This window comes from Vicia villosa, unplaced genomic scaffold, assembly GCF_029867415.1.
Source record: "Vicia villosa cultivar HV-30 ecotype Madison, WI unplaced genomic scaffold, Vvil1.0 ctg.000494F_1_1, whole genome shotgun sequence".
In the NCBI taxonomy this organism is placed as follows: domain Eukaryota; kingdom Viridiplantae; phylum Streptophyta; class Magnoliopsida; order Fabales; family Fabaceae; genus Vicia; species Vicia villosa.
In genome coordinates, this window is record NW_026705239.1 from 209,352 (window position 1) to 232,966 (window position 23,615).

The window sequence follows — 23,615 nt, forward strand, 5'->3', positions numbered from 1 at the left end:
TCAAATGAAAACTCAAGGTCACAATTAACAATTCCTGCATCAGATAAAAACATAACAAAGCAGAAAAATAAACCCAAAGTATCAGATGAATCTCCTAAGGTCTCAACTAAAGGTTTCAAGCTCAGATGGATGGTCCAGATAAATCTTAGGTCTCAGATGAAAGTCCAAAGCAAAGGATATAACCTAAGTCTAAAAGTCCAAATCTCCATAACAAAGGATACTAACCATAGTCCAATTAAGAAGTTTTTTTAGAGTTTTGCCTTTATTAATGTCTTGATGAAATAAAAAATGGAAATGCCCAAGGGGAAAAAGGAAAAAGACAATAAAATAAATGGAAAAAGATAAATGACATAAAAAATAAAATGACATGAATGATAAAATGCTAAAATTAAACTGCATAAAAGTAAATTGCAAGAATTTAAATGGAAAGAAATTAAATGGCATTAAAGTAAAGTTAGTACAATTAATGATGTTAGTATTAATATTAATGATCTGATTCAGGACAAATTTAACGCTATGTTAAGCAATAGTAAATGTACTTATGTAGAAGTGGCATCTATGGTGTAACACCCGTATTTATTATTTCGTGTTTTATTTTATTATTTGTGAATTATGTGGATTAAGTGTGTTTATAAGTGCTTATGTGATATTTATATTATTTTTGGGATTTAATGGTAAACAACATAAGTTAGTGAGTTAGGTGAGTTATTGGGCCTATGTTGGCATTAGTAAGTGAAGGGTGTTAATTAGAGCCTATTAGTAATTAAGGTTTAGTAAGGGTTTAGCCAAAACAAGAGAATTGAGGGGATTTGAGAATTAGAACTCATTTGGCAAAGTTATGGAAGAAGAGAGAAGAGAGAAGAGAAGAGGAGAATCTCAAGGTTGAAGATAGAGTTGGCTTCAATCCAAAACCTAAGGTAAGGGTGGGATTATTTCATGCTAAAGGGATGTATGATGATGTTTAGGGTGGGTTTAGATGATATGTTGAACCATGGATTGTGTGTTGTAGAAACCCTAGGTTTGTGATGAGTTTTCATGAAATTTATGATTGAAAGCATGTTTTTATGGATAATTGATGATTGATGATGGAAAATGATTATTGATGCCTTTGTATGTGTTTAATCGATGTTTAGAATGGGTTTTGAGTAGTGGATGTGAGGTTTCGCAATTCTATCATGAAGGTGATTTTTCTGCATAATCGTGCGTCCGCTAAGCGGGCTCAGGCTCGCTAAGCGGATGCTGTTTGTTTTTGAAAATTAAAGAGAGCTCGCTAAGTGGAGCTAGTCCGCTAAGCGGAGCTCAGTTTTGGTTCGTTTCTGTTGCTAGCCGCTTGAAGCGAGGTTGCTGATTTTTGCAATTGCATAAGCGCGCTTGAGGCTCGCTAAGCGGACCCTGTTGCGCAAAATTCATTCAAACTTTGACACGATGTATTTTTTGAATCGTAACTTGTTTTTATGTGTCGTTTGGACCTCCGTGAAGCTTTAATTATTGTGTATCCGCTGTTTATGCCTGGAAAGACTTTGAGGATCTTTTTATTATGTCTTCCTTAACTTGTATGTTGCTATTTTGATAAGATTTGCAAAGTTGAGTAACTAATGTGTCGAATACCGTGAATATATGTGGGAAATGTGTTGTATTGCCGTGAATGATATTGTTGATGTTGTTCTTCGATATTGATTAAGTCGTTGAAGTTGAATATGTCGTTCTAGTCGATTATGCCATTTAAGTTGATTAAGTTGTTTAAGTGTGAATGTGGGTGTGCATCATTGAGTCACATCCACTACATTGATTAAGTTGGCCCAAGTGGAAAATGTTTAAGTTGGCCTATACGGCAAATGTTTAAGTTGGCACAATGGAAATCGTTTAAGTTGGGAGTTTCACTTCGAATGGTACCACATGCATTTGCATAGTTTGAGTTGCATAAAGTAAAGTTGCATGATGAGTTGTATTTGAACGTTGTGATTGTGACGTGGATGTTAAGATGTGATGATGAGATAATTGAATTATTGATTATGTATGGTAATTGATTGTATTTGTTATACTTGAACCATTGACATTACTACTGTTTGCAAGTGGCTTAAGTGATGGAATTGAGGTATGTGATATAAGTCAAGAGGTGATGATATATGTATGACCTTTACTATGCTTTGAATATTATCATGCATTTCTTTATAATGAATGATATATCACCCCTTCTGTTTGAATGTTATCCTTTGTTGGTAACATGCAGGTAACAACGTGGAGTAGCCGTTTGCCTATTAGTTCGAGTCAGTGTGTCTATGCTCTGATACGTGACACTCGGGGGACGTCTAGCTTGTTTTGATTATGTCATGTTGTTTTGTCGTTTGGTCATTACATATGGATATTGTTATCTCTCTTTGGATTATGTTGTTATGCCCTTATAAGGCGTGTTGGATTTGTTGATTGCCACAATTGGCTTAGATGTTATGATTTTGGATTAGGTTACTAATATGTTCCGCTGCGATGTTTTGGACTAATTAAGTTTGATGTTTCAATGACAGTATGATTCCTCCGTATAAGTGTTATGTATCCATGATTTATGAGAATGATTTGTGATTGGTTAAGTTGATAATTTGTGACGCCTCAAATGTGATGTATGTTTTGAAATTTTGCACTCTGATTTTCCTGTTAATTGTGCGGGGTAGATTTGGGATGTTACATATGGGGCCAATAACAGTTTATGTACCATACTTTCTAGAGAAATGATAGAGATCATTCTCTTAAAATAAGTAGCACAAGTGAAAATCAAAGAGGGATAAAGCACAAAGGCAAGGACATAGGTCCATTACTTCAATCATTCTTCATGATAACTTAGGACAAACTTATCATCAATCTAAAGTACCTTAAATGATCCAATGATCAATGGAAGGTAGATTTGAAATGATGAAAGTTCATTAATAATCAATCCAAAATTCATGAACAAGATGGACTACTAATTGTAACGCCCTAAACATCTTTCTGGATTATCGAGTGACCCCACAAACCAACACAGGACTTTTTACCATGCTTTGTCCTTACTCACACGCTTTCCGAGAAACTTCACGGAAGGTCACCCATCCAAATACCACTCCCCGTCCTCTTTAGTGTCGGGAGTGTCTCATTGTCATGCCTCGTGCACCGACAACCACTTCATGCCCTCGTTGGCCTCATGTGTTACATTCCCAACAGCTTCCGCTTGGTTCGCCCCTGAACCACATTGTACTTGGAGAGGTTTGGCTCTGATACCATTTGTAACACCCCAGACTGGTTTTTGGATTATCGAACGACTCCAAAAACCAACACGGGTCTTGTCATCATGCTTTGTCCTTACTCACACGCTTTTAGGGAAACTTCCCGGAAGGTCACTCATCCAAATACTACTCCAAGTTAAGCATGCTTAACTATGGAGTTCTTATCTGTTAAGATATCGAAAAGAAGATGCATCTTTTTGGTATAGATAGTATCAATCAATCCTTATAAGCATTCCTTCAATTATGCAGTCTAATACCTACACATCCTCATGACCCCTCTCATTCCAATGTGAATTTGGTGACCGCTCCTCCCCCTCTTTGGTCTCGGGAGTGTCTCATTGTCATGCCCCGTGCATTGACAACCACTCCCTGCTCTCGTTGGCCTCAGGTGTTACGCTAATCACCCAATTAATCAAAAAGAGAAAAATAAGAAGAAAGAGATGAAGATGAAGATAGAGAAAACCAAATTGGATCACAACATTGATGAAGTTATCATCAAGATCAATCACCTTTCTTGGTGGATTAAGGTCATAAACCAAATCAACACTGAAAATCCATTGAAATTGACGAGACTTATGATCAAAGAGACCATAATCCTTGGCAACCAATAATCAACACAATAAAATGCATTAATAAGTAATAAAAATGTATGAAAATGAGTTTTAAATTGAAAATAAAGGAGAAAATAGAAAAGTAATATCAAATTATAAAATAAATGGCAAATAAAAGCATAGAAAAATTAGAAATGATGTAAAATATTTGTAGAAATTTTTTGATTACTTTTAGAGTCAGAAAACTATTTTAAACCAATTAAAACAAGTCAAATATGAGAAAATTAAAATAAAATAGAAAAAATAAAAACCTCAAAAACTTACACAATATGTAAAATGAGATAAAATATTTTTGTGATTTTTTTCAGAATTTTGGGAGTTGAAATGGATTTAAAATGAATTTTAGAAAGTAAAATTAAATTAAAAAATGAGAAAAAGAAATTAAATAAAAAAAAACTAGGTGAGTTAGATCAAGACCTTGTTAATTGACGTGGCAGATCCAAGAGATCTAAAGTGAAAGCACACCATAGAGATTAGTTCAAAAAATCACATAATATCCAATTTAAATCAACCAAGGGAAATAAAACAATTGACACATTATGATTGACTGGATCATTTAAAACAAACTCAAAGCACCTCCAGTCATCTTCTCCGGTGAGTTACACACTGGAGTTTGGCATTTGGTAGTTTCATATCATGAAACCAATGCCATTAGATCCGTTTCATCAGTGCGAAATCAACCAATACCTCCATATAAATTTATTCAAACTCAGAGAAGAGAACTTTGGAGAAAACTCAATGAAAATGCAAGAACAAAAACAAAATTAAATGATGAAAATGAATTATCAATGCAAGGTAAGTTAGGGGAAATCATCAGTGAACATCAAGCAACATTGTGGTACCTCGTTTGAGGAAAAATGGAGCCTCTAACTACCTTGTGTAAGTGGTCGCCGAAGATGATGCTCTGAGCACTTGGTTGGAGAGTTTTGGGGCTTGGGAATTGTTGCAGGAACTTCAGAGAGTGACGATGAAGCTATTAGAATCAAGAAAAAGCTTTGAAAATGTCTGGAAATCAAATACGATCTCAGAGACTTTAAGAGAAAATTTGAAGTTCAAGCAGGGGTTTGAGGGGCTGTCAAAGCTTGGAATTATGAGGAGAAGGTTCCTCGGAAGAGATGGGGGAAGCTTGTACCTGTGAAATGAATCAAAATTCGTGTAAAACAAGTTCAATCAGGTGCTGAAATCATGACTTAGGGAGGGCTAAAATGTAGCTAATTCTTGCATATTTGTGGTTGTTTTGCTTCACTTGACATCACTGAACACAAAGGAGTAGAAAATATATGTGGATTTGGGCTTGAAATGTGAAACTGATCATTGAAAATTCTGACCAAAAGTGGAAACTTCAGTTTTGTGCACCCATGTTCAAGCTCATGTTAAAACGATATTTGTTGTTGTGAAGTTAAAAAAATTACTCTTGGAGTATATATATATATATATATATATATATATATATATATATATATATATATATATATATATATATATATATATATATATATATATATATATATCAAAATCGTCTCTAAAACGTGCAAAATGGACTATCACAAATGACATCAAATTTTTTAAAATTATAATTAAATAAAACCTCATAAAACATTTATTAAATTAAATCGTGATTAATAGGACCTCTATTTAGTCTGAATACGTCACTATAGATGAACATCTATTTCCCCACACTCATAATATACCCACGAATGTATGATTAAGAAAATATACATTTTGACACGTGAGTATTTTGTCCATCCGTATACGTCGTTCAAAAGTAAAAGAAAAGAACAAACAATTCCCGTCAAGAAATAAAATAATCAAAGAACTCATAATTAACTGACAAAGTGAATGGATAATTTGTGATTACTTTAAAGGTCCTTCAATCATAAAAGGATTAACGAGCTATGATAAGAAATACACTAAAATAGATCTAATATTTTTACAATTATGTATTTAACATTATTTTTCTTTTGATATTATGTATTCATTATTTTATATTGAATTGATATTATATTACCGTAAAAGTCTAATAAAAGTGGTTAGCAATGCATAATATCAAAAAGAAAAAGAGCTCGATTTCCATTGTTATAACAACTTAATTTATACTTCAATAAAATAATTTTATACATACTCTTATAAAATCCGAATAAAGCTATATTTATTTAATATTAAGTTATTTATTTTATTGTAATTGTACACTCAAATTAATATTTCCACATTTATACTGAATCTAACATTTGTTATCAAACTTATCCAAAAATGAGTGAATTTTCAGTTTTAAGTATAATATATTAAATTTTCTAACTATACCATCTATTTAATATTATTTATCCCATGTTCAAGCTAATATCTTCCACCTTTTATTTATAAAAAAATAAAATTAATGTATCCGTTAGTTCTTTAACTTAACTTTAGATTTTATTTTCGTTCTTTATTTAATAAACGTTATTTTTAAATCTCTCAAAATACGTTCCGTTAATTACATTGGTCCATTTTGTTAAATTTTGTCAAAATCCGTTAATTTTGGTTGACGTGACACTCCAGCTCTTTCAAATATCATTGACATGGAATTATTTTATTAATATTATTATTTAATTTATTAAGCATCAACATTATTTCTCTTTACTCTTCTCTTCATCAAAACCCTAGCCGTCACCACTCTTTCTCTCTTCTTCCTCTCTCTTTCTTCTCTTTTCTTTTCTCCTCAATAAGAACCCACGTCAACGTCCACGTCTTTCCACTATCCACCTTAAGTTCTAATTGGATTGCTCAAGCAAATTTTAACATGTTCATAAACCACATTTTTGGATCTAATCTGTTTCGAGATCTCTGAGATGAAATGACCAAAGAATCAAATTAATCAAATTCATCTTCAAGTTTACGAGCTTTTACGATTCCGCTATTATCAGAAGCTAAAGCAATCGGTATAGTGGATTCAACTTTGAGTTTGAGTTTGAATTTAGATTTTAAAATAGGATTGGAATTCTGAAATTTGATTTATAATTGTATTTTTGTGAAATCTATTTGTGGTTTTGTACAATTATTCAAAATAATATTGATTTGTTAAACCCTTCTATTGAACTTAAAAAAGAAACTTAGAAATTGTCAATTTAATAATTTCTTGTTTCTTTTGTTTTTATTTTCTAAACTCTATTCAAGTAATTTATGGTATTTTCTTGAAATGATTTACATCTCTCTGTATAAATGAATTTTTTGAACTTATTTTAAAAGAAATCTAAATATAGCACTTTTCACTACCTATAAAATATCAAAATTGCTCTTTTTTTTACTAGTTTATTTTTCAAGATTTTTGTTTCCAACAAGGCTTCGATTACATGGTTTTTTTTACTAATTTATCCGGCTAGTTTAGTTTAGGTGACTTAGGAAAATAATCTTTTTGTTTCGATTCCAACAAGGTTTGTTGATGCTCTTTTTCTTCAAGTTCTTGACATTTACAACAATACTTTTTTTTTTTTGAAAATGTATCATTTAGTATAGATTTTTTTAATCCTAACTTCATTCCTTTGTTATCGTATCCATCAATGGTCTAGATTCAGCAGCTCAAGAACTAAGTATACATAATATAGTCATCAAACATGAAAGATTCAAAACGTGTAAAATTCCGGACACACTCACAAACAAGCTTTTGTAAATCTGAAATAATATTTTATTTACTTACAATTGTTTCTCTGTGAATTAATCTAAAATGACATTTAAGAGTATATATATATATATATATATATATATATATATATATATATATATATATATATATATATATATATATATATATATATATATATATATATATATATATATATATATATATATATATATATATATATATAACTTTAAAAGGTAAGGCCTTCTTTACTTGTCAATGTATTAGCTAAGAATATTTTTTCTGTGTAATCTAAAATTTATTAATAATGATGATTAAAATTGCGATTTAAAATCTAAACTTCACCGATATTACATTTTTAGATCTACATTTTGCATTAAATTGCAAGTAAAAAAATATATATTTATGTAAAATTGTATTCTGGGACGATTTTAATTGATTTTAATTATTCTGAAATCACCCACGAGCACTTGGATGAGATGATGAGAGTCTTTTCTCTGCAGTTGCACGCAGAGAATATCCGATTTATATCACAAAATAATTCTGAAATCTATAAAATCGTTGAATTTTACTATTTGACCCGAATTTATCTTTTTTTTTTTTGTGAAATTTTTAAAAAATTATTTTATATTTTATTTTATGAAAACTTATCCTACATTTTTTATTTTATTTTATTCACATTTGACTTCTCCCACACAACTTCTCTCACATGAAACTCTTATTTTTTAAATAATTTTTGAATGTTAATTTTTATGATTTGATAAATAATTTATATCGTTAGATACCCTTTATAAATAATACACTTTATTATGATAATTTTGTATATTTTTTCTTTATAATTAAATTAAAGAATATATAATAATCGTGTCTCTTAATAATTTCTCTATTCTTAGTCTATAAAATAATTATAGAGAATTTCTTTATTGACCCCCTTCTTCCTTGGTCACCCTTGGTGAAATACCATAAATGTCCCTATAATTCGGAAATGCATTTTCGAAGTTGAAAAAAAGACTGATTTCGGAGATGTATCTCCGAAATCACACTTTTTTTTAAATAAAAAAAATATTTCAGAAATACATTTCTGAAAACAACATTTCAGAGATGTATTTCCGAAAAAATGCGCGTTTTGCAGTTTAAACAAAACAGCCTCCCCCATTTTCATTTTACCCCTAAAACTTAAAAACTTTACAAAATCCTTCCATTTCTCCATCCTACTACACGAATTTGCTCTCCAAAGTTGCTCTACAACCTTCAAAGACCACTCAAACTTCAAGTTTCAAAGCTTTCAATTTGTAAGTTTTACATCCTTCAACTATAGGATTGAAATACATTGTAGGATTGTTAGAAATTACTAACATGTTATAGGGCTTAGTTATTATACTTCAATGTGTGTTTAGTTAGTAAAAATTTGATTTTGAATCATTTAGGGAGGAAATGAGTTTCTGCAAAAATGGTGTTCGTAGGGGGTTTCGGAAGTGCATTTCCGAAAACGCCTCCCTGACCAGTTTCCCAAATGCACTTCCGAAACTGGTCAAGGAGGTATTTTCGAAAACGCACTTCCGAAATATTTCCAAAAATGTTTTTTTTTATTTTCTTGATTCTTATGGATTTTAATGTTTTCAGGAAAATGTCAAGCAACCCCGCACGAATCCGACAGGGCAGAGAGACCCAGACAGCATCGGCTAGACGCGAGTGGGCGTCTCAGCTGGCGGCTACACAGGGACGGGGTCGAGTATCCGTCCAGATTGATGCGTGTGAAGCCTCATCTGGATCCAAAAGTCACCTGACTCGGGTGTCTTCTTCCCATCAGCAGGAGGAGGAGGTGGTACCGGATGTTGACCCTCCGCACCGGGGGGAGGAGGAGGAGGAGGAGCAGGGCTACCCAGGAGGGCCTAGGGACACTTCTGTGCTGATTTCCTACCACGAGCACGTCACTCGGCGTATCTGGGAGGGAGAGGTAAATTTTTTTTAATTTTACCAACTTTATTATTTAACCGTTTTTTATTTAGCTTTTTATTTCACATTTTCTTCACGCTCTAATTAACAATTTTTTTTTTGTTTTTGTTGTAACAGGAAAGGGCAACGCTAAAAATGGTGAACCACGCGCGGAATATTTTTGATCTGTTTAAACCATAGACGCAGTGGTTTAATGATATGGTGACTGCTTCCGGGCTAGGTGGGTTGTGCATGATCGGGTATACCATCATCAGCCACGACATGCAGGGGGATTTTGTGGAGCGGTGGCATAGAGAGACGTCTTCTTTCCACTTACCGATTGGGGAGTTGACGATCACCTTGTACGATGTGCATTGTCTTCTCCACTTGCCGATTAGGGGGATGCTGCTGAACCATTTATGGATCCAGAGGGTCGAGGCGGTCGAGTGGATGGGGATCTATCTGGGTATGGACCCACATATGGCTGATTTTGAGTGCCGGACGACAAATGGTGCTCATATCTGGTTCTCCACCTTGAGAGAGCTGTATGAGTACCACTTGGTGGCGGCGACCGATTCCGAGGAGGCGGGTAACGACCTATTTATGGAGTATCACTGTGTATGCGCTCTTCGGTGCTGGTTCATGTTCTTGGTAGGCACTGCACTCTTTATGGACAAGAGTGCAACCTACGTCGACGTGACTTATCTCCGCTACTTCATGGACTTGGCTACCATTCACCAGTGGAACTTGGGGTCAGCTATTCTGGTATACATATACCAGAAGCTAAATGAAGCCTCCAATTGGAGGACCAGGCAGTTGACTGGATCTGCCACACTCTTGACGGTATGTTTCCTTTTAATTGTTACACATTTATTTATGGTTCATATTTATTTTTAATACATTACCGTGTTTGTCTTCCAAGGCTGGATCATCTCATACTTCTCCCGCATCCACAGCTTTGCCATTGATCGTGCGTACGGTGATGTTTTACGTTGGGCCGCCCGATACGTTCTCCAAAGGGAGAACAACGCAGTGTGACCATATCGTGGGTACCTCGACTGCAAAGCTCACGATGACATTCGTTGAACGCCATTCACTGACTACACTACTGTTGTCCCATTTAACCGCATCGCGTTATACTCGGCTGGTTGGCACGCGGGGCCAACACCATGGTGAGATATCTGCCGGAGCAGTGCATGCGGCAGTTTCGACGTGTGTAGATGATACCGAGGTCACCATTTGAGGCTGCTCCCGACACAGTTACCCGAGTGGAGCTCACTGCCATATTTGAGGACTGTGTGCATCATTTGGTCCCGGAGAAGTATCGTCGCATGCAGGCCACCCAGAAGTGACATTGTGTAGAGGGGTACGTGACATGGTTCTATTGGGTGTCACATCCTCTGATGACACCCGGTGCTCCCGGAGCTCCTAGGCCAGCATATGAGGAGATCTTGGAGAACCAGCAGGCCGAGGATGACCATGCCACTAATCTCCTGCCGATATGCCAGCGGATAGAGATGCTTGGGCGGGACGCATTGCACCGAGGTATCATCGCGCAGGGCGGTCCAGAGGCGGTTGCAGTCGTGGAGAGGATGGTTGGTGACGCGGGCGGTGCAACGACATATACCAGGCAGAGGAGGTCTAAAGGCGTTAGGGTTAGGCATACTCAGTAGAGGGTTCCGGTTTATTTTTCTTTGACTTTATTGTATTCGGCTTGTATTTCTTGACATTTATATACACTATACTTTCGTACACTATTAGTTGTATATATAATATTAGTATTTTATGCTTATTTTATTCGGGTTATATTTTATTTTTATCAAGCACTGTATACTGCAAGCGTTGTCGTTTAATTAAAAATACGGGACTAAACGTTGTTTAGAAAAACAAAAAAAAAAAACAATTTCTGCATATTTCGAAGATGTATCTCGGAGAACACCAAAAAATGTGAAAAATGTGTTTTTGGAAATGCATCTCCGAAAACACCCTCCATTTGATGTTTTCGGAAGTGCATTTCCGAATTCTGGAAAAAATTTGAAAAAAAATTATTTCGAAAATACAATTCTGAAATAGGAGTATTTTTAGTTTTTCGCTGGAGATTCTCCCCGGTGTCTACAAAGAAATTCTCTAATTATATAGTTTTTCTAAATATTGTTTTGCTTTAAAATAACGTTTTGTCTTTTGTATTTGACCTAGGTGATTTAAAACACACTTTTCTAAGTTGATTACAAGGCTCAAAGTGACACACGAAGAGATCAATCACATGCTCAAGTGCATGAAGTAGATCATCTCTCACCTCCTGAGGAACAAATAATTATGTTGTCTAGACGCATCGATCAGTGTCTAATTAGATTTAATAGCTATTTGAATAACACCCACCACCACACGATATGAATTTAACTACCTTCAATATATAAAGAGAAAAATCCATCATTTTAGATATTTAAGTTCAATCTCACTCTTATATTATCTTTCAATATCTTATAGATTGTGTTTTAGAGTGTTAATCTTACATGTCAGTTTTCTTTCCACTGCATCGAAAATACAAATACATTGTAACAAGACAATACTTCGTAATTTCACCTATCATTTTTGGTTTTGAATCGAACACATCCTTTTGTTTGATTCAAATTACAAGTGATTTTTATATATATGATTTTAGTTGTTAGTACACAATGTTGCTACAGACCATTTTTATATATATGATTTTTATATATATAACTTAAATATATACAAATCATCTATCTATCTAACTTTTATATATAAATAGAACGTGAGAATGTGAGAATAAATCTGAACCATTGGATTTTAAAATAAATGATGGAAGTTATGTGTGAATTTTTTTTCTCTCTCCTCCATTATTAAAATTATTGATTTTAATAATGGAGGAGAGGGAAAAAAAAATTTATATATATATATATATATATATATATATATATATATATATATATATATATATATATATATATATATATATATATATATATATATATATATATATATATATATATATATATATATATATGTGTGAGAAGTGCTAACAACACTCTCTTTTAAACACTCTCTCAAGCACTCACTTTCTTATTGGTTGATACATGTGTGGGCCCCTCACTTTGAAAATAGGTCTCACATAAAGTAGTAGGACCCACACGTGTTTGAACCAATAAAAGAGGAAGTATTTGAGAGAGTGTTCAAAAGAGAGTGTTGCTAGCATTTCTCATATATATATATATATATATATATATATATATATATATATATATATATATATATATATATATATATATATATATATATATATATATGATTTTAGTCGTTACTACACATGATACAAATTAAAGTTAGATATCACTTTATTTCATTTGTAATGTATTGGATCACCTTCATAATCATTTGTTTATATTACAGACCATTTTGATTTGAATCACCCTTATGCATGATTTCAATATTGTTCTTAAAACAAGATTTTTTCTTTACCCACCTCTCTATGGGGTCACCCCCAGCGAAAACCCTATTTTACCCCGATTCGGAAATGCATTTCCGAAATATTTTTTTTTTTCTAAATTTTTCCAGACTTCGGAAGTGCATTTTCGAAAAAATCCCAAAAATTGGAATTTTGACTAATTCGGTGATGCATCTCCGAAACAACAAAAAAAATCTAAAAAAATCCCAAAAATTAATTTTAGGATATTAATTAATTCAATTATCATAAATTTGATATAATTTATGAGTAATGAATAATAATAATTATATATTTTGATATAATTTATGAGTTATGAATAATAATTATTATATATTTCTATTTTGATTCATATTTTTAAAATTTAAAATAATTTTAATTAAAATAATTTCACTTACAAAATGAGTTATAATTTTTTATTTATATATTTATATATTTATAATAATTATTATATATCTATATATTTACAAAAATAATTAAAAAAATGAGTGTTTTAATTTATATATTTATATAATAATTATAATAATTATTATATATTTATAAAAATTATTATATATTTATATAATAATTATTATATATTAATTATAAATATATTTATACATTTATATAATAATTATAAAAATTAAAACAATGAGTGTTTTAATTTATAATATATATATTATATTTATATTTATATATTATATTTAATTTTAAATAATTCAAAATTTACTTATGAAATTAAGATGTTTTTGATTTATATAAGTTAGTAAAATAATTTTTAACTTTAAAATTGTTTAGGAAATTTTATACCTATTAATTGTATTGATTCACCTTGATTTTATACCTATTAGTTGTATTGATTCACCTTGATTTTAATTTTTTAATAATTATTGAATTCTTTCGGAAGTGTATATCCGAAACATTCCAAGACCAATTTGGTCTTGGAATATTTCGGAAGTGTATATCCGAAGACACCCCCTCCCAAAAAAAAATCGGAAGTGTATATCCGAAGACACCCCTCCTAAAAAAAAAAGGTGTTTTCGGAAATGCATTTCCGAAAACCCAAAAAAGGGGTGTTTTCGGAAATGCATCTCCGAAAACACCTTTTTTTCGTATTTTCGGAAGTGCATTTCCGAAATAAGACAAATTTTGAAAAAAAATAAGCGTTTCGGAAATGCATTTCCGAAATAAGGGTATTTTGGATTTTTCACCAGAGGTGACCAAAAAAAGAGGGAGGTGGGTAAAGAAATTTCCTAAAACAATGCATTTGAAATCATTTTTTGTTGTTGCATGATTTGAATCACTCATGTTTTTTTAGGTAAGCTCTTTTACGTGCATATCTTGAATCCTTCTGAAGTCTAAAATAATTCGAAACATTATTATAATATATTTTTTTGGAATAGCAAAAGCCATATATAAATAAAAACAAAAGTTTACAAAAGAAATTCTTAGCTTAATATATTAGTCTAGTTCTTTTCCACCGTTAGATTACTTCTTCTATATCCAATGGCTCATATTTAAACATTGGTTCTGTATATATAGAATGATATAAGCCACATGTATCTCATCACTTCATTCAATACAATAGTTTGTTATACCTTCAGTTCTCTATTTTCGATTCTGTTGCGAATCTGTTATGAATCTGTTACATTCATCTTCTTCTTCAATGGCATGTATCACCATTGTTAATATGGTATCAAGAGCCTCGTTTAAGATCCGGTGGGCCACCTTCTATGGTTTCCGCTATCGGGCCACCCACCATTTATTTTCACGCTCCAGTTGTCTAGTCCTGGGCGTGAGGGGGTGTGTTAAGAGTCTCACATCGGATAATATATGGCCTGAACATGTCCTTATAAGTGGGGGCAATCCTCACCCTACAAGCCGGTTTTGTAGGGTTGAGTTAGGCCCAACCACGTAATCACACTTGGACTGTTGTGGATCTGCCTCCTGGAAAAGTTCCTATCGATTGCCGGTGGGTGTTCAAAATCAAATACAGGGCTGATGGATCTATTGAGAGATATAAGGCTAGGCTTGTTGCTAAAGGTTACACTCAACTTGAGGGGGTTGACTACTTTGATACTTTTTCTCCAGTTGCTAAGATCACCACAGTTCGTGTTCTCCTCTCCATTGCTGCCATTAAGGGTTGGTTTTTGGAACAGCTAGATGTGAACAACGCTTTTTTGCATGGTGACTTGAATGAGGAGGTTTATATGTCCATCCCACCTGGTTTTTCTGTTTCCAGTTCTACTCAAGTGTGTAAGTGTTAGGAGTAAATTAATGGTAAATTCATGTGTTAATATAAGTGATTTCTTCTCTAAACCAATGCAAAAATGTGATGAATCCATAGGTTTTTATTAAGAATTGAACTGAATAAGTTTAGTTCGTGCGTAAAGTAAATCGAATCACTTGTGGGTGTTATTGTTGCAGGTTTTGAGCTGAATAAGAACTTAAGAAGAACATGAGGAGGAAAGAAAGCTGGAAGTCTCAAAGGCTGAAGAAAAAGATGGAAAGTACAAAGGGCGCGCCGCGAGAGTTCCTAGGCGCGCCGCGAAAATACTTCTGTTTGAGGGGCGCGCCGCGCCAGCCCGTTGCCGCGCCGCGGCCTCGGCGTTAAAAGCCCAAAAGTTCTGTTTTAAAGCCCTAGTTTTCCAAGTGGTGAAAGATACTTTTGTGGGAGCGAAATTAGGAGAGCTATCTGATTCTGAAGCTGAGAACAACAATTGAAGGTGGATTCTTTACCAATCGAAGACATTCTATTGATGAAGATGAATTCCTCCATTGATTCTTGTATGTTCTTCATGTCTATGGAGAGCTAAATCCCTCTTGTTGAGTCTAAGGTAGTAGTTAACCTATGAATATACATTACCATTGATTAATTCCTGTGAACAATTGTTTGAATTTATTATCAATAAGAAACCTTGCTTTTAATTTACATCATTGTTGAATCTTTGATCGAAAGAAAGGATTTAACTTTTGCCCTAGGTTACTATATTGATTCAATTGCAATTTGCAGAGATGGAATTGTAATTGGGTTTTCATAATTATCGTTCTTAATTACTATTATCGTTATTGTGATTTGGAGAGATCGAATCTCATACCGGTAAAAGTTATCTAATTTGATTTGCAGACATGGAATCTTATTTGAGGATAAGTGAAGATAATGATTCAAAGGATTGTTCTAGTGAGAATTAATTGATAATTGTATAGGATTAGGTTGATGAACCCTAAAGACTCAACATCTTTCTTTAATTGTTAACACAAAGTCCTTTACTTGCTTTTATTTTATTATTTGCTTTTGATATTATTATTAGTATAAAACAAACCAAACCAAATTTCTTAACTCAAAATAAACAACTATAGAACGGCAGTGATATTAACCAATCCCTGTGGATACGATATATTACCGAAAATATTTACCCACAAATACTTTCAACAAATTGGCGCCGTTGCCGGGGATTGGTGTCAATATTGCATGCATTGCAATAGTTCTTATTTTGAGTTTTAATTTTTATTTTCTCTATTTGGTTGTTTCACGTGTTTGCTAGTTTTGCAGAAGATTGTGTATGCGCAGCAAAGTTTCTAGCGATCAACTTCTTTTTGATCCCGAGATCGAAAGGACCGCTAGGAGGTTAAATAGCAAAGCACGAAAAAGAGCGAACATAGCAAAAGCAAGAGACAACGCAACCGCGACATCGTCACAACAACTTGAAACCATTGACGAGTCGCAAGAAGGATTCTTCTTTCACGAACTATTCACGGAGGAAGAACCGGAAGTTTTTATACAACCTACTGTTGGCAACATGGCGGCTAATGGTCCAAGTGCTAATAGTCCAAGACTCAATCCTCAGTTCGCGAGAACTGCCGCCAACGGGCGACCGACAGAACTGAAGACCGGTATCATACAATTGATTTGTGCAAGTCCTTTCGCCGGATTGGACCATGAAGACCCGTACACGCATCTTACTCGATTCTATGAGTTAGCGGGTACTACGGGTGTCGCTCAAGCTGATGAGGAAGCATTATTTAAGAGGTTGTTCCCACACTCTTTGCTATCTAAGGCAAAGGATTGGTATCTGGATCAACCCGAGGTAGTGATGACAAATTGGAACACATTGGAAGAAAAATTTCTGGAAAGGTTTTACTCTCAAAACCGATTCTTCGAAGCAAAAACAGCAATAGCAGTATTTTCTCAAGGTAGTAACGAATCTTTGAATGAAGCATGGGAAAGGTATAAAGCTATGTTGAGAAAGTGCAAAGGACACGGTTTTTCAGACGTTGACCAAATCCATATGTTCCGTAACGGTCTCACAGCTACAAACAAGACACTTTTGGACGCCACAGCTGGTGGTTCTCTCATGTCCAAAACACCTGAAGAAGCTACTCAGATAATAGAGCGAATGGCTCTAAATGATCGTCAAGGCAATCATGATCGAACAGTAAGAGATAAGAAACCCGGAATGTTAGAGTTGAACAACAGTGATGCTCTACTTGCTCAGAACAAATTGCTAACTTCACAAGTGGAACTTTTGACACAACAAATGTCTAAATTACCACAACAGATCAAGGAGCTGAACTGGGTATCTAATTCATATCAAGTTGCTAAGTGCGAATTGTGCAAGGGAGATCATCAAACAGGATTCTGTCCACCAGTGCAAGAAGAAGAAGTGAATTACATGAATAATAACCAAGGACAAAGGCAGAATCAATATCAGAATCAGCCATACCAACAAGGTTATCCCCCAAGATACAACAACCAAGGGTACCAACAAAGACCACCGAATCAAGGGTATCAACAACAAGCATTCCAACCATACACTCAACCACCACAACAACAGCAAGGAGGACAATCCAAGTTAGAGGAGACAGTGAATCAGTTCATTCAAACATCAGTAATAAATCAGAAGAATCAAGAAGCGGCTATAAAGAGTTTAGAAACTCAAGTGGGCCAACTTGCTAAGCAGATTGCAACTCATCAATCAAATGCAACTTTCTCGGCCAACACTCAAGAGAACCCAAGAGAACATTGCAAAGCAGTGGTAACAAGGTCTGGACAAAAAGGTGGCAAGGATGAAACGAAAACTAATGAGGTTGAAGACGATAAAGAAAAAGAAGATGAAAAACATGATGGAGAAGATGAAGAATATGAAATTATTAGAAAGGGGGATGAAGAGGAAGATTTGAGTAGAGAAGTCAAGAAGGAGAAATTAAAAAGAAGGAGTGCTAAAGATAAGATGGCGAACAACACGATTCCGAGTCAACATTTGCCATATCCTCATGCACCATCAAAGAAAGATAATGCTAGGCAACATGCAAGGTTTATGGACATATTTAAACAACTTCATATAAATATTCCATTTGCCGAAGCGTTGGAGCAAATGCCCAAGTATGCTAGATTCATGAAGAATATAATCACAAAGAAAAAGAAGTACACAGATGAGGAGACCGTGTTGCTTGATGCCCAGTGTAGTGCCATAATCCAAAGAACTACTCCAAGAAAGGAATCCGATCCGGGACGAGTCACTTTGCCATTAAATATTGGAGGGAAATTCACTGGTGCCGGGTTGATTGATCTGGGGTCTAGCATCAACTTAATCCCTTTATCCATTGTCAAGAAATTAGGGAATATTTTGATGAAGCCTACTAGGATGACATTGCAATTAGCCGACAAGTCTATCACCTCACCATATGGAGTGGTTCAAGATTTGCTAGTAAAAGTAGACAAATTCTTTTTCCCGGTGGATTTTGTGGTAGTTGACATGGAGGAAGATCATGAGGTACCATTAATTCTTGGAAGACCATTCATGAAAACCGCCCGAATGATGATTGATATGGATGCGGGGATCATGAAAGTAAGGGTGCAAGATGAAGAGGTAAAGTTTAATCTTTTCGAAGCCAAGAAGCATCCTAAGAACAAGAAGGATAGTTTCCAAATCGATGCCACCGAAGAAGAACTCAAAGATGCTGAAAATCAAGTTAAAAAAGACAAAATGAAAGCATCTCATGATACAAACATCAGCCACAAAGAAATTCAAGTTGGAAAAAGGGTGCTCTTGTGCAAACCAAGACTCAAGTTATTTCCGAATAAAGGGAAGTCAAAATGGTCGGGACCATTTGTAGTAAAAGAGGTATGCAATTATGGAGCCATTGTGGTAGAGAATCCTAAGACAAAAGAGAGGAGAACCGTTAATGGAACACGGTTAAAAGATTTCTTCGGGGAAGTGGAGCAACATGCACAATTTTTAGTCCCTTGAAAGCATGAACCGTCGAGCCATGCGACGTTAAACGAAGCACTTTGTGGGAGGTAACCCACACTTTTAATGTTTTGTCTTATTTTGTTTGATTTTATTTCAGGAAATAATCAGGGAACCCGTCTGGTGAAAGCTATGAGGCAGCAATTGATATTGCGTTACTCTCTGTAAGTCACCCTCTCAGATTTGTTACGAAACATTGAGGTCAATGTTTAGTTCAAGTTTGGGGGTGGAGCTATTTATTTTTGATTTGTTCAAATTTTCTGTTTTTATTTAATTATGTACTCCCAGTTAGAGTAAGTAGTCCCATAACAAAGCGAGAACCTCAAGCGAAGTATCAACAATGAAGCAACATGTATGAAAGTGGTAGTAAGTGAATGTTCAAAATTTTTCAGTTTCACTTTCTTTTTCAATAAGTAACAAAGCAGGTATGAATTTTTGATCTCAAACTCTTAATGTGTGCAATGAAACTTAAGGTGTTAGTAAATACTGTCAGAAGTTCTTTATGGTACATTGTTTGTTGGATCGGCTTAGCTTTAACCATTGTGAGGAAAGCTTTCCATTGTTTACTATATGCAGGAGACCATCAATTATTTTGACGTGTTTGTATCATGCTAAACCGTTTGTTGCATCGTTTGTGGAAATCTGTGAAAGTGATTGAGGCACTTGTTTGAATCTGAGAGTTCTTTTAGCCTATTCCAATGAAAAAACTTATTTGCTTCTGTGAGAGTGTGATCCTTTGCTAACCATTCTTTGAGCCTGAGGTCAAGGTAAGTATCATAATATGCACCAAGGAAATACCTGGTGAGTTTGATCTCAATAAAAAGTTTTGTTTTGGACCATCAACCATAAAATTTGGTGATGTGTTTTCTCTTTGACCTTTTTAGAAAGTAGGGGAGCATTCATATAATCTGAATACAGGTTGATCTCCAAGTTGGGGAGAGTCACATTCAAAAGAAGAGTAAGTACTTATGGTAATCGGTGAAAGATAAAAGAAGTCGTAGCTTGAGAAAAAAAAAGAGAAGTAACAACGTTAGAATATAACGGTTGCTGAAAAAAAAGTGAAAAAGAAAAACCAAGCTACGAATGAAAAAAGATGGACAGGTAAAGGAAGTAGAGTTTTAGAGAAAAAGAAATAAGTTATGAATTGGATGCTTCCCTATATTAGGAACAACCCTTGATTATCTTCTTTTCTTTGAATCTAAACCACATTACAACCATAGAAAGACCTTCTGATTCTCAGATTCCACAAGACTTGATGCGAGCAATTTGGTGAACGTATGATATGGATCTTTGTTGATTTAATTGTTTGGATGAGTGTTTAACCCCTCTTTTATTCATCATACTTTTTGATGAGAGTGATTAGTGCTGATTCAATTACAATTGTGTAGTGTTTTGAACTTCTGGAGGTAATTTGCTTTCAACGTTTGTTTCATGTGTATATTCTGAGTTTGCAGGTAGAAGAGGAGTATTTGACTTAGTTACTGGATTGAACCACTTGAGAAAAACTTTTTGAAAAACTTGTTGCTTGATTGTCGGTAAACTTTGCTGGAGGTAAGTAATTTTGTTTAGGGACAAACAAAACTCTAAGTTGGGGAGAGTTTGTTAGGAGTAAATTAATGGTAAATTCATGTGTTAATATAAGTGATTTCTTCTCTAAACCAATGCAAAAATGTGATGAATCCATAGGTTTTTATTAAGAATTGAACTGAATAAGTTTAGTTCGTGCGTAAAGCAAATCGAATCACTTGTGGGTGTTATTGTTGCAGGTTTTGAGCTGAATAAGAACTTAAGAAGAACATGAGGAGGAAAGAAAGCTGGAAGTCTCAAAGGCTGAAGAAAAAGATGGAAAGTACAAAGGGCGCGCCGCGAGAGTTCCTAGGCGCGCCGCGAAAATACTTCTGTTTGAGGGGCGCGCCGCGCCAGCCCGTTGCCGCGCCGCGGCCTCGGCGTTAAAAGCCCAAAAGTTCTGTTTTAAAGCCCTAGTTTTCCAAGTGGTGAAAGATACTTTTGTGGGAGCGAAATTAGGAGAGCTATCTGATTCTGAAGCTGAGAACAACAATTGAAGGTGGATTCTTTACCAATCGAAGACATTCTATTGATGAAGATGAATTCCTCCATTGATTCTTGTATGTTCTTCATGTCTATGGAGAGCTAAATCCCTCTTGTTGAGTCTAAGGTAGTAGTTAACCTATGAATATACATTACCATCGATTAATTCCTGTGAACAATTGTTTGAATTTATTATCAATAAGAAACCTTGCTTTTAATTTACATCATTGTTGAATCTTTGATCGAAAGAAAGGATTTAACTTTTGCCCTAGGTTACTATATTGATTCAATTGCAATTTGCAGAGATGGAATTGTAATTGGGTTTTCATAATTATCGTTCTTAATTACTATTATCGTTATTGTGATTTGGAGAGATCGAATCTCATACCGGTAAAAGTTATCTAATTTGATTTGCAGACATGGAATCTTATTTGAGGATAAGTGAAGATAATGATTCAAAGGATTGTTCTAGTGAGAATTAATTGATAATTGTATAGGATTAGGTTGATGAACCCTAAAGACTCAACATCTTTCTTTAATTGTTAACACAAAGTCCTTTACTTGCTTTTATTTTATTATTTGCTTTTGATATTATTATTAGTATAAAACAAACCAAACCAAATTTCTTAACTCAAAATAAACAACTATAGAACGGCAGTGATATTAACCAATCCCTGTGGATACGATATATTACCGAAAATATTTACCCACAAATACTTTCAACAGTAAGCTGCAGAAGTCCCTGTATGGCCTCAAACAGGCAAGTCGTCAATGGTATTCCAAGCTGTCTATTTTTCTTCTATCTTTGGGCTACTCTCAGTCTCAAGCTGATCATTCCTTGTATACAAAGGTATCTCACAATTCTTTCACTGCATTACTAGTTTATGTTGATGACATAGTCCTAGCGGGTAATTCTCAGCAGGAAATTCAGCGTGTCAAAGATGTTCTTGATAAACAATTCAAAATTAAGGATCTTGGTCAGCTACGTTTTTTTTTGGGCTTTGAGATTGCAAGGTCTTCTAAGGGCATTTTGTTGAACCAAAGAAAATATACTCTTGAGTTGTTGGAAGAAACAGGCTTGCTTGCTTGCAAACCCTCTTATGTACCCTTTGATCCCAATATTAAATTGTCTGACTCTGATGGCAAAGCCCTGCAGGATCCTTCTTCTTATCGCAAGTTGATTGGCAAGCTGATCTATCTCACGAACACTCGCCCCGATATCTCATATGCTGTTCAACAGCTGAGTCAGTATGTTTCTAAACCTTTGCTTCCTCACTATCAAGCTGCCATTCGTGTACTCAGATACTTGAAGCTGTTTCCTGCTAAGGGGATTCTCTTCTCTTCTACTAGTGAGCTTAAGCTCTATGGTTTTGCTGACTCGGATTGGGCACGATGTCCAGACACTCGTCGCTCAATTACTGGATTTTGTGTTCTTCTTGGCACTTCTCTCCTTTGTTGGAAATCGAAGAAACAAAACACAGTTTCTCGTTCTTCGACTGAAGCTGAATACCGGGCACTAGCATCCCTGACTTGCGAGCTTCAATGGCTCCAATACTTGTTTAAGGATCTTACCATCTCTTTGCTTCAGCCTGCTTCTGTATACTGTGACAGTAAATCAGCGATCTATTTAGCGCATAATCCTGCATTTCACGAAAGAAGCAAACATATCGAACTCGATTGCCATGTGATACGTGAGAAGATTCAATCAAAGCTCCTTCATCTCTTGCCCATTTCCACTGTGGATCAGCTTGCAGATATGTTTACCAAGCCATTACATGGTCCAGCATTGAATTCTATTTTGTCCAAGTTGGGTCTATGTAGTATCCATAGTCCAACTTTTTTTTTTTTGACAGGAACAAATTTAACTCATATCATTAACCAAATAATTGTCAATACAAGGAGGTGCAACATTAACGAAACTACGCCTAGACCAAGAATTGGCCGCCTTAACTAAAGAGTCGGCAACCATATTCGCTTGGCGCTTAATAAACTTTACCTCAAAGTTTGTAACAAGACTCAACAATCGCTGTATAGCAGTAATAATAATATTAAACTCCGACTTCCTAGTAACCGTAGAATCAACAGCATGAATAACCACTTGGGAATCACTTTCAAAAATCACATTATTTAAGTTCATATTAATAGCAATCTGAATTGCCTCCTTCAGCGCCAAAGCTTCAGCTTCTATAGGAGAAGTGATGCCTTTATCCCAAGCGACACCTGCAACAAGAAATCTCCCCAAATTATCACGAAGACACCACGCCCTATACGTAGTATGATGATGATTATTAAAACTTGCGTCAACATTACATTTCAACCACCCTTCAGCAGGTGGATTCCAAACCATAGGGAGCTGAGGATCACTATTCAAACCAGGGTCATCCCGAGCATTAAACCAATCAAGCCAATTGTAATAAGCTTGGATACCAATTCTCGCAAGGTCTTCCCTGTTATCATTCCAAACAA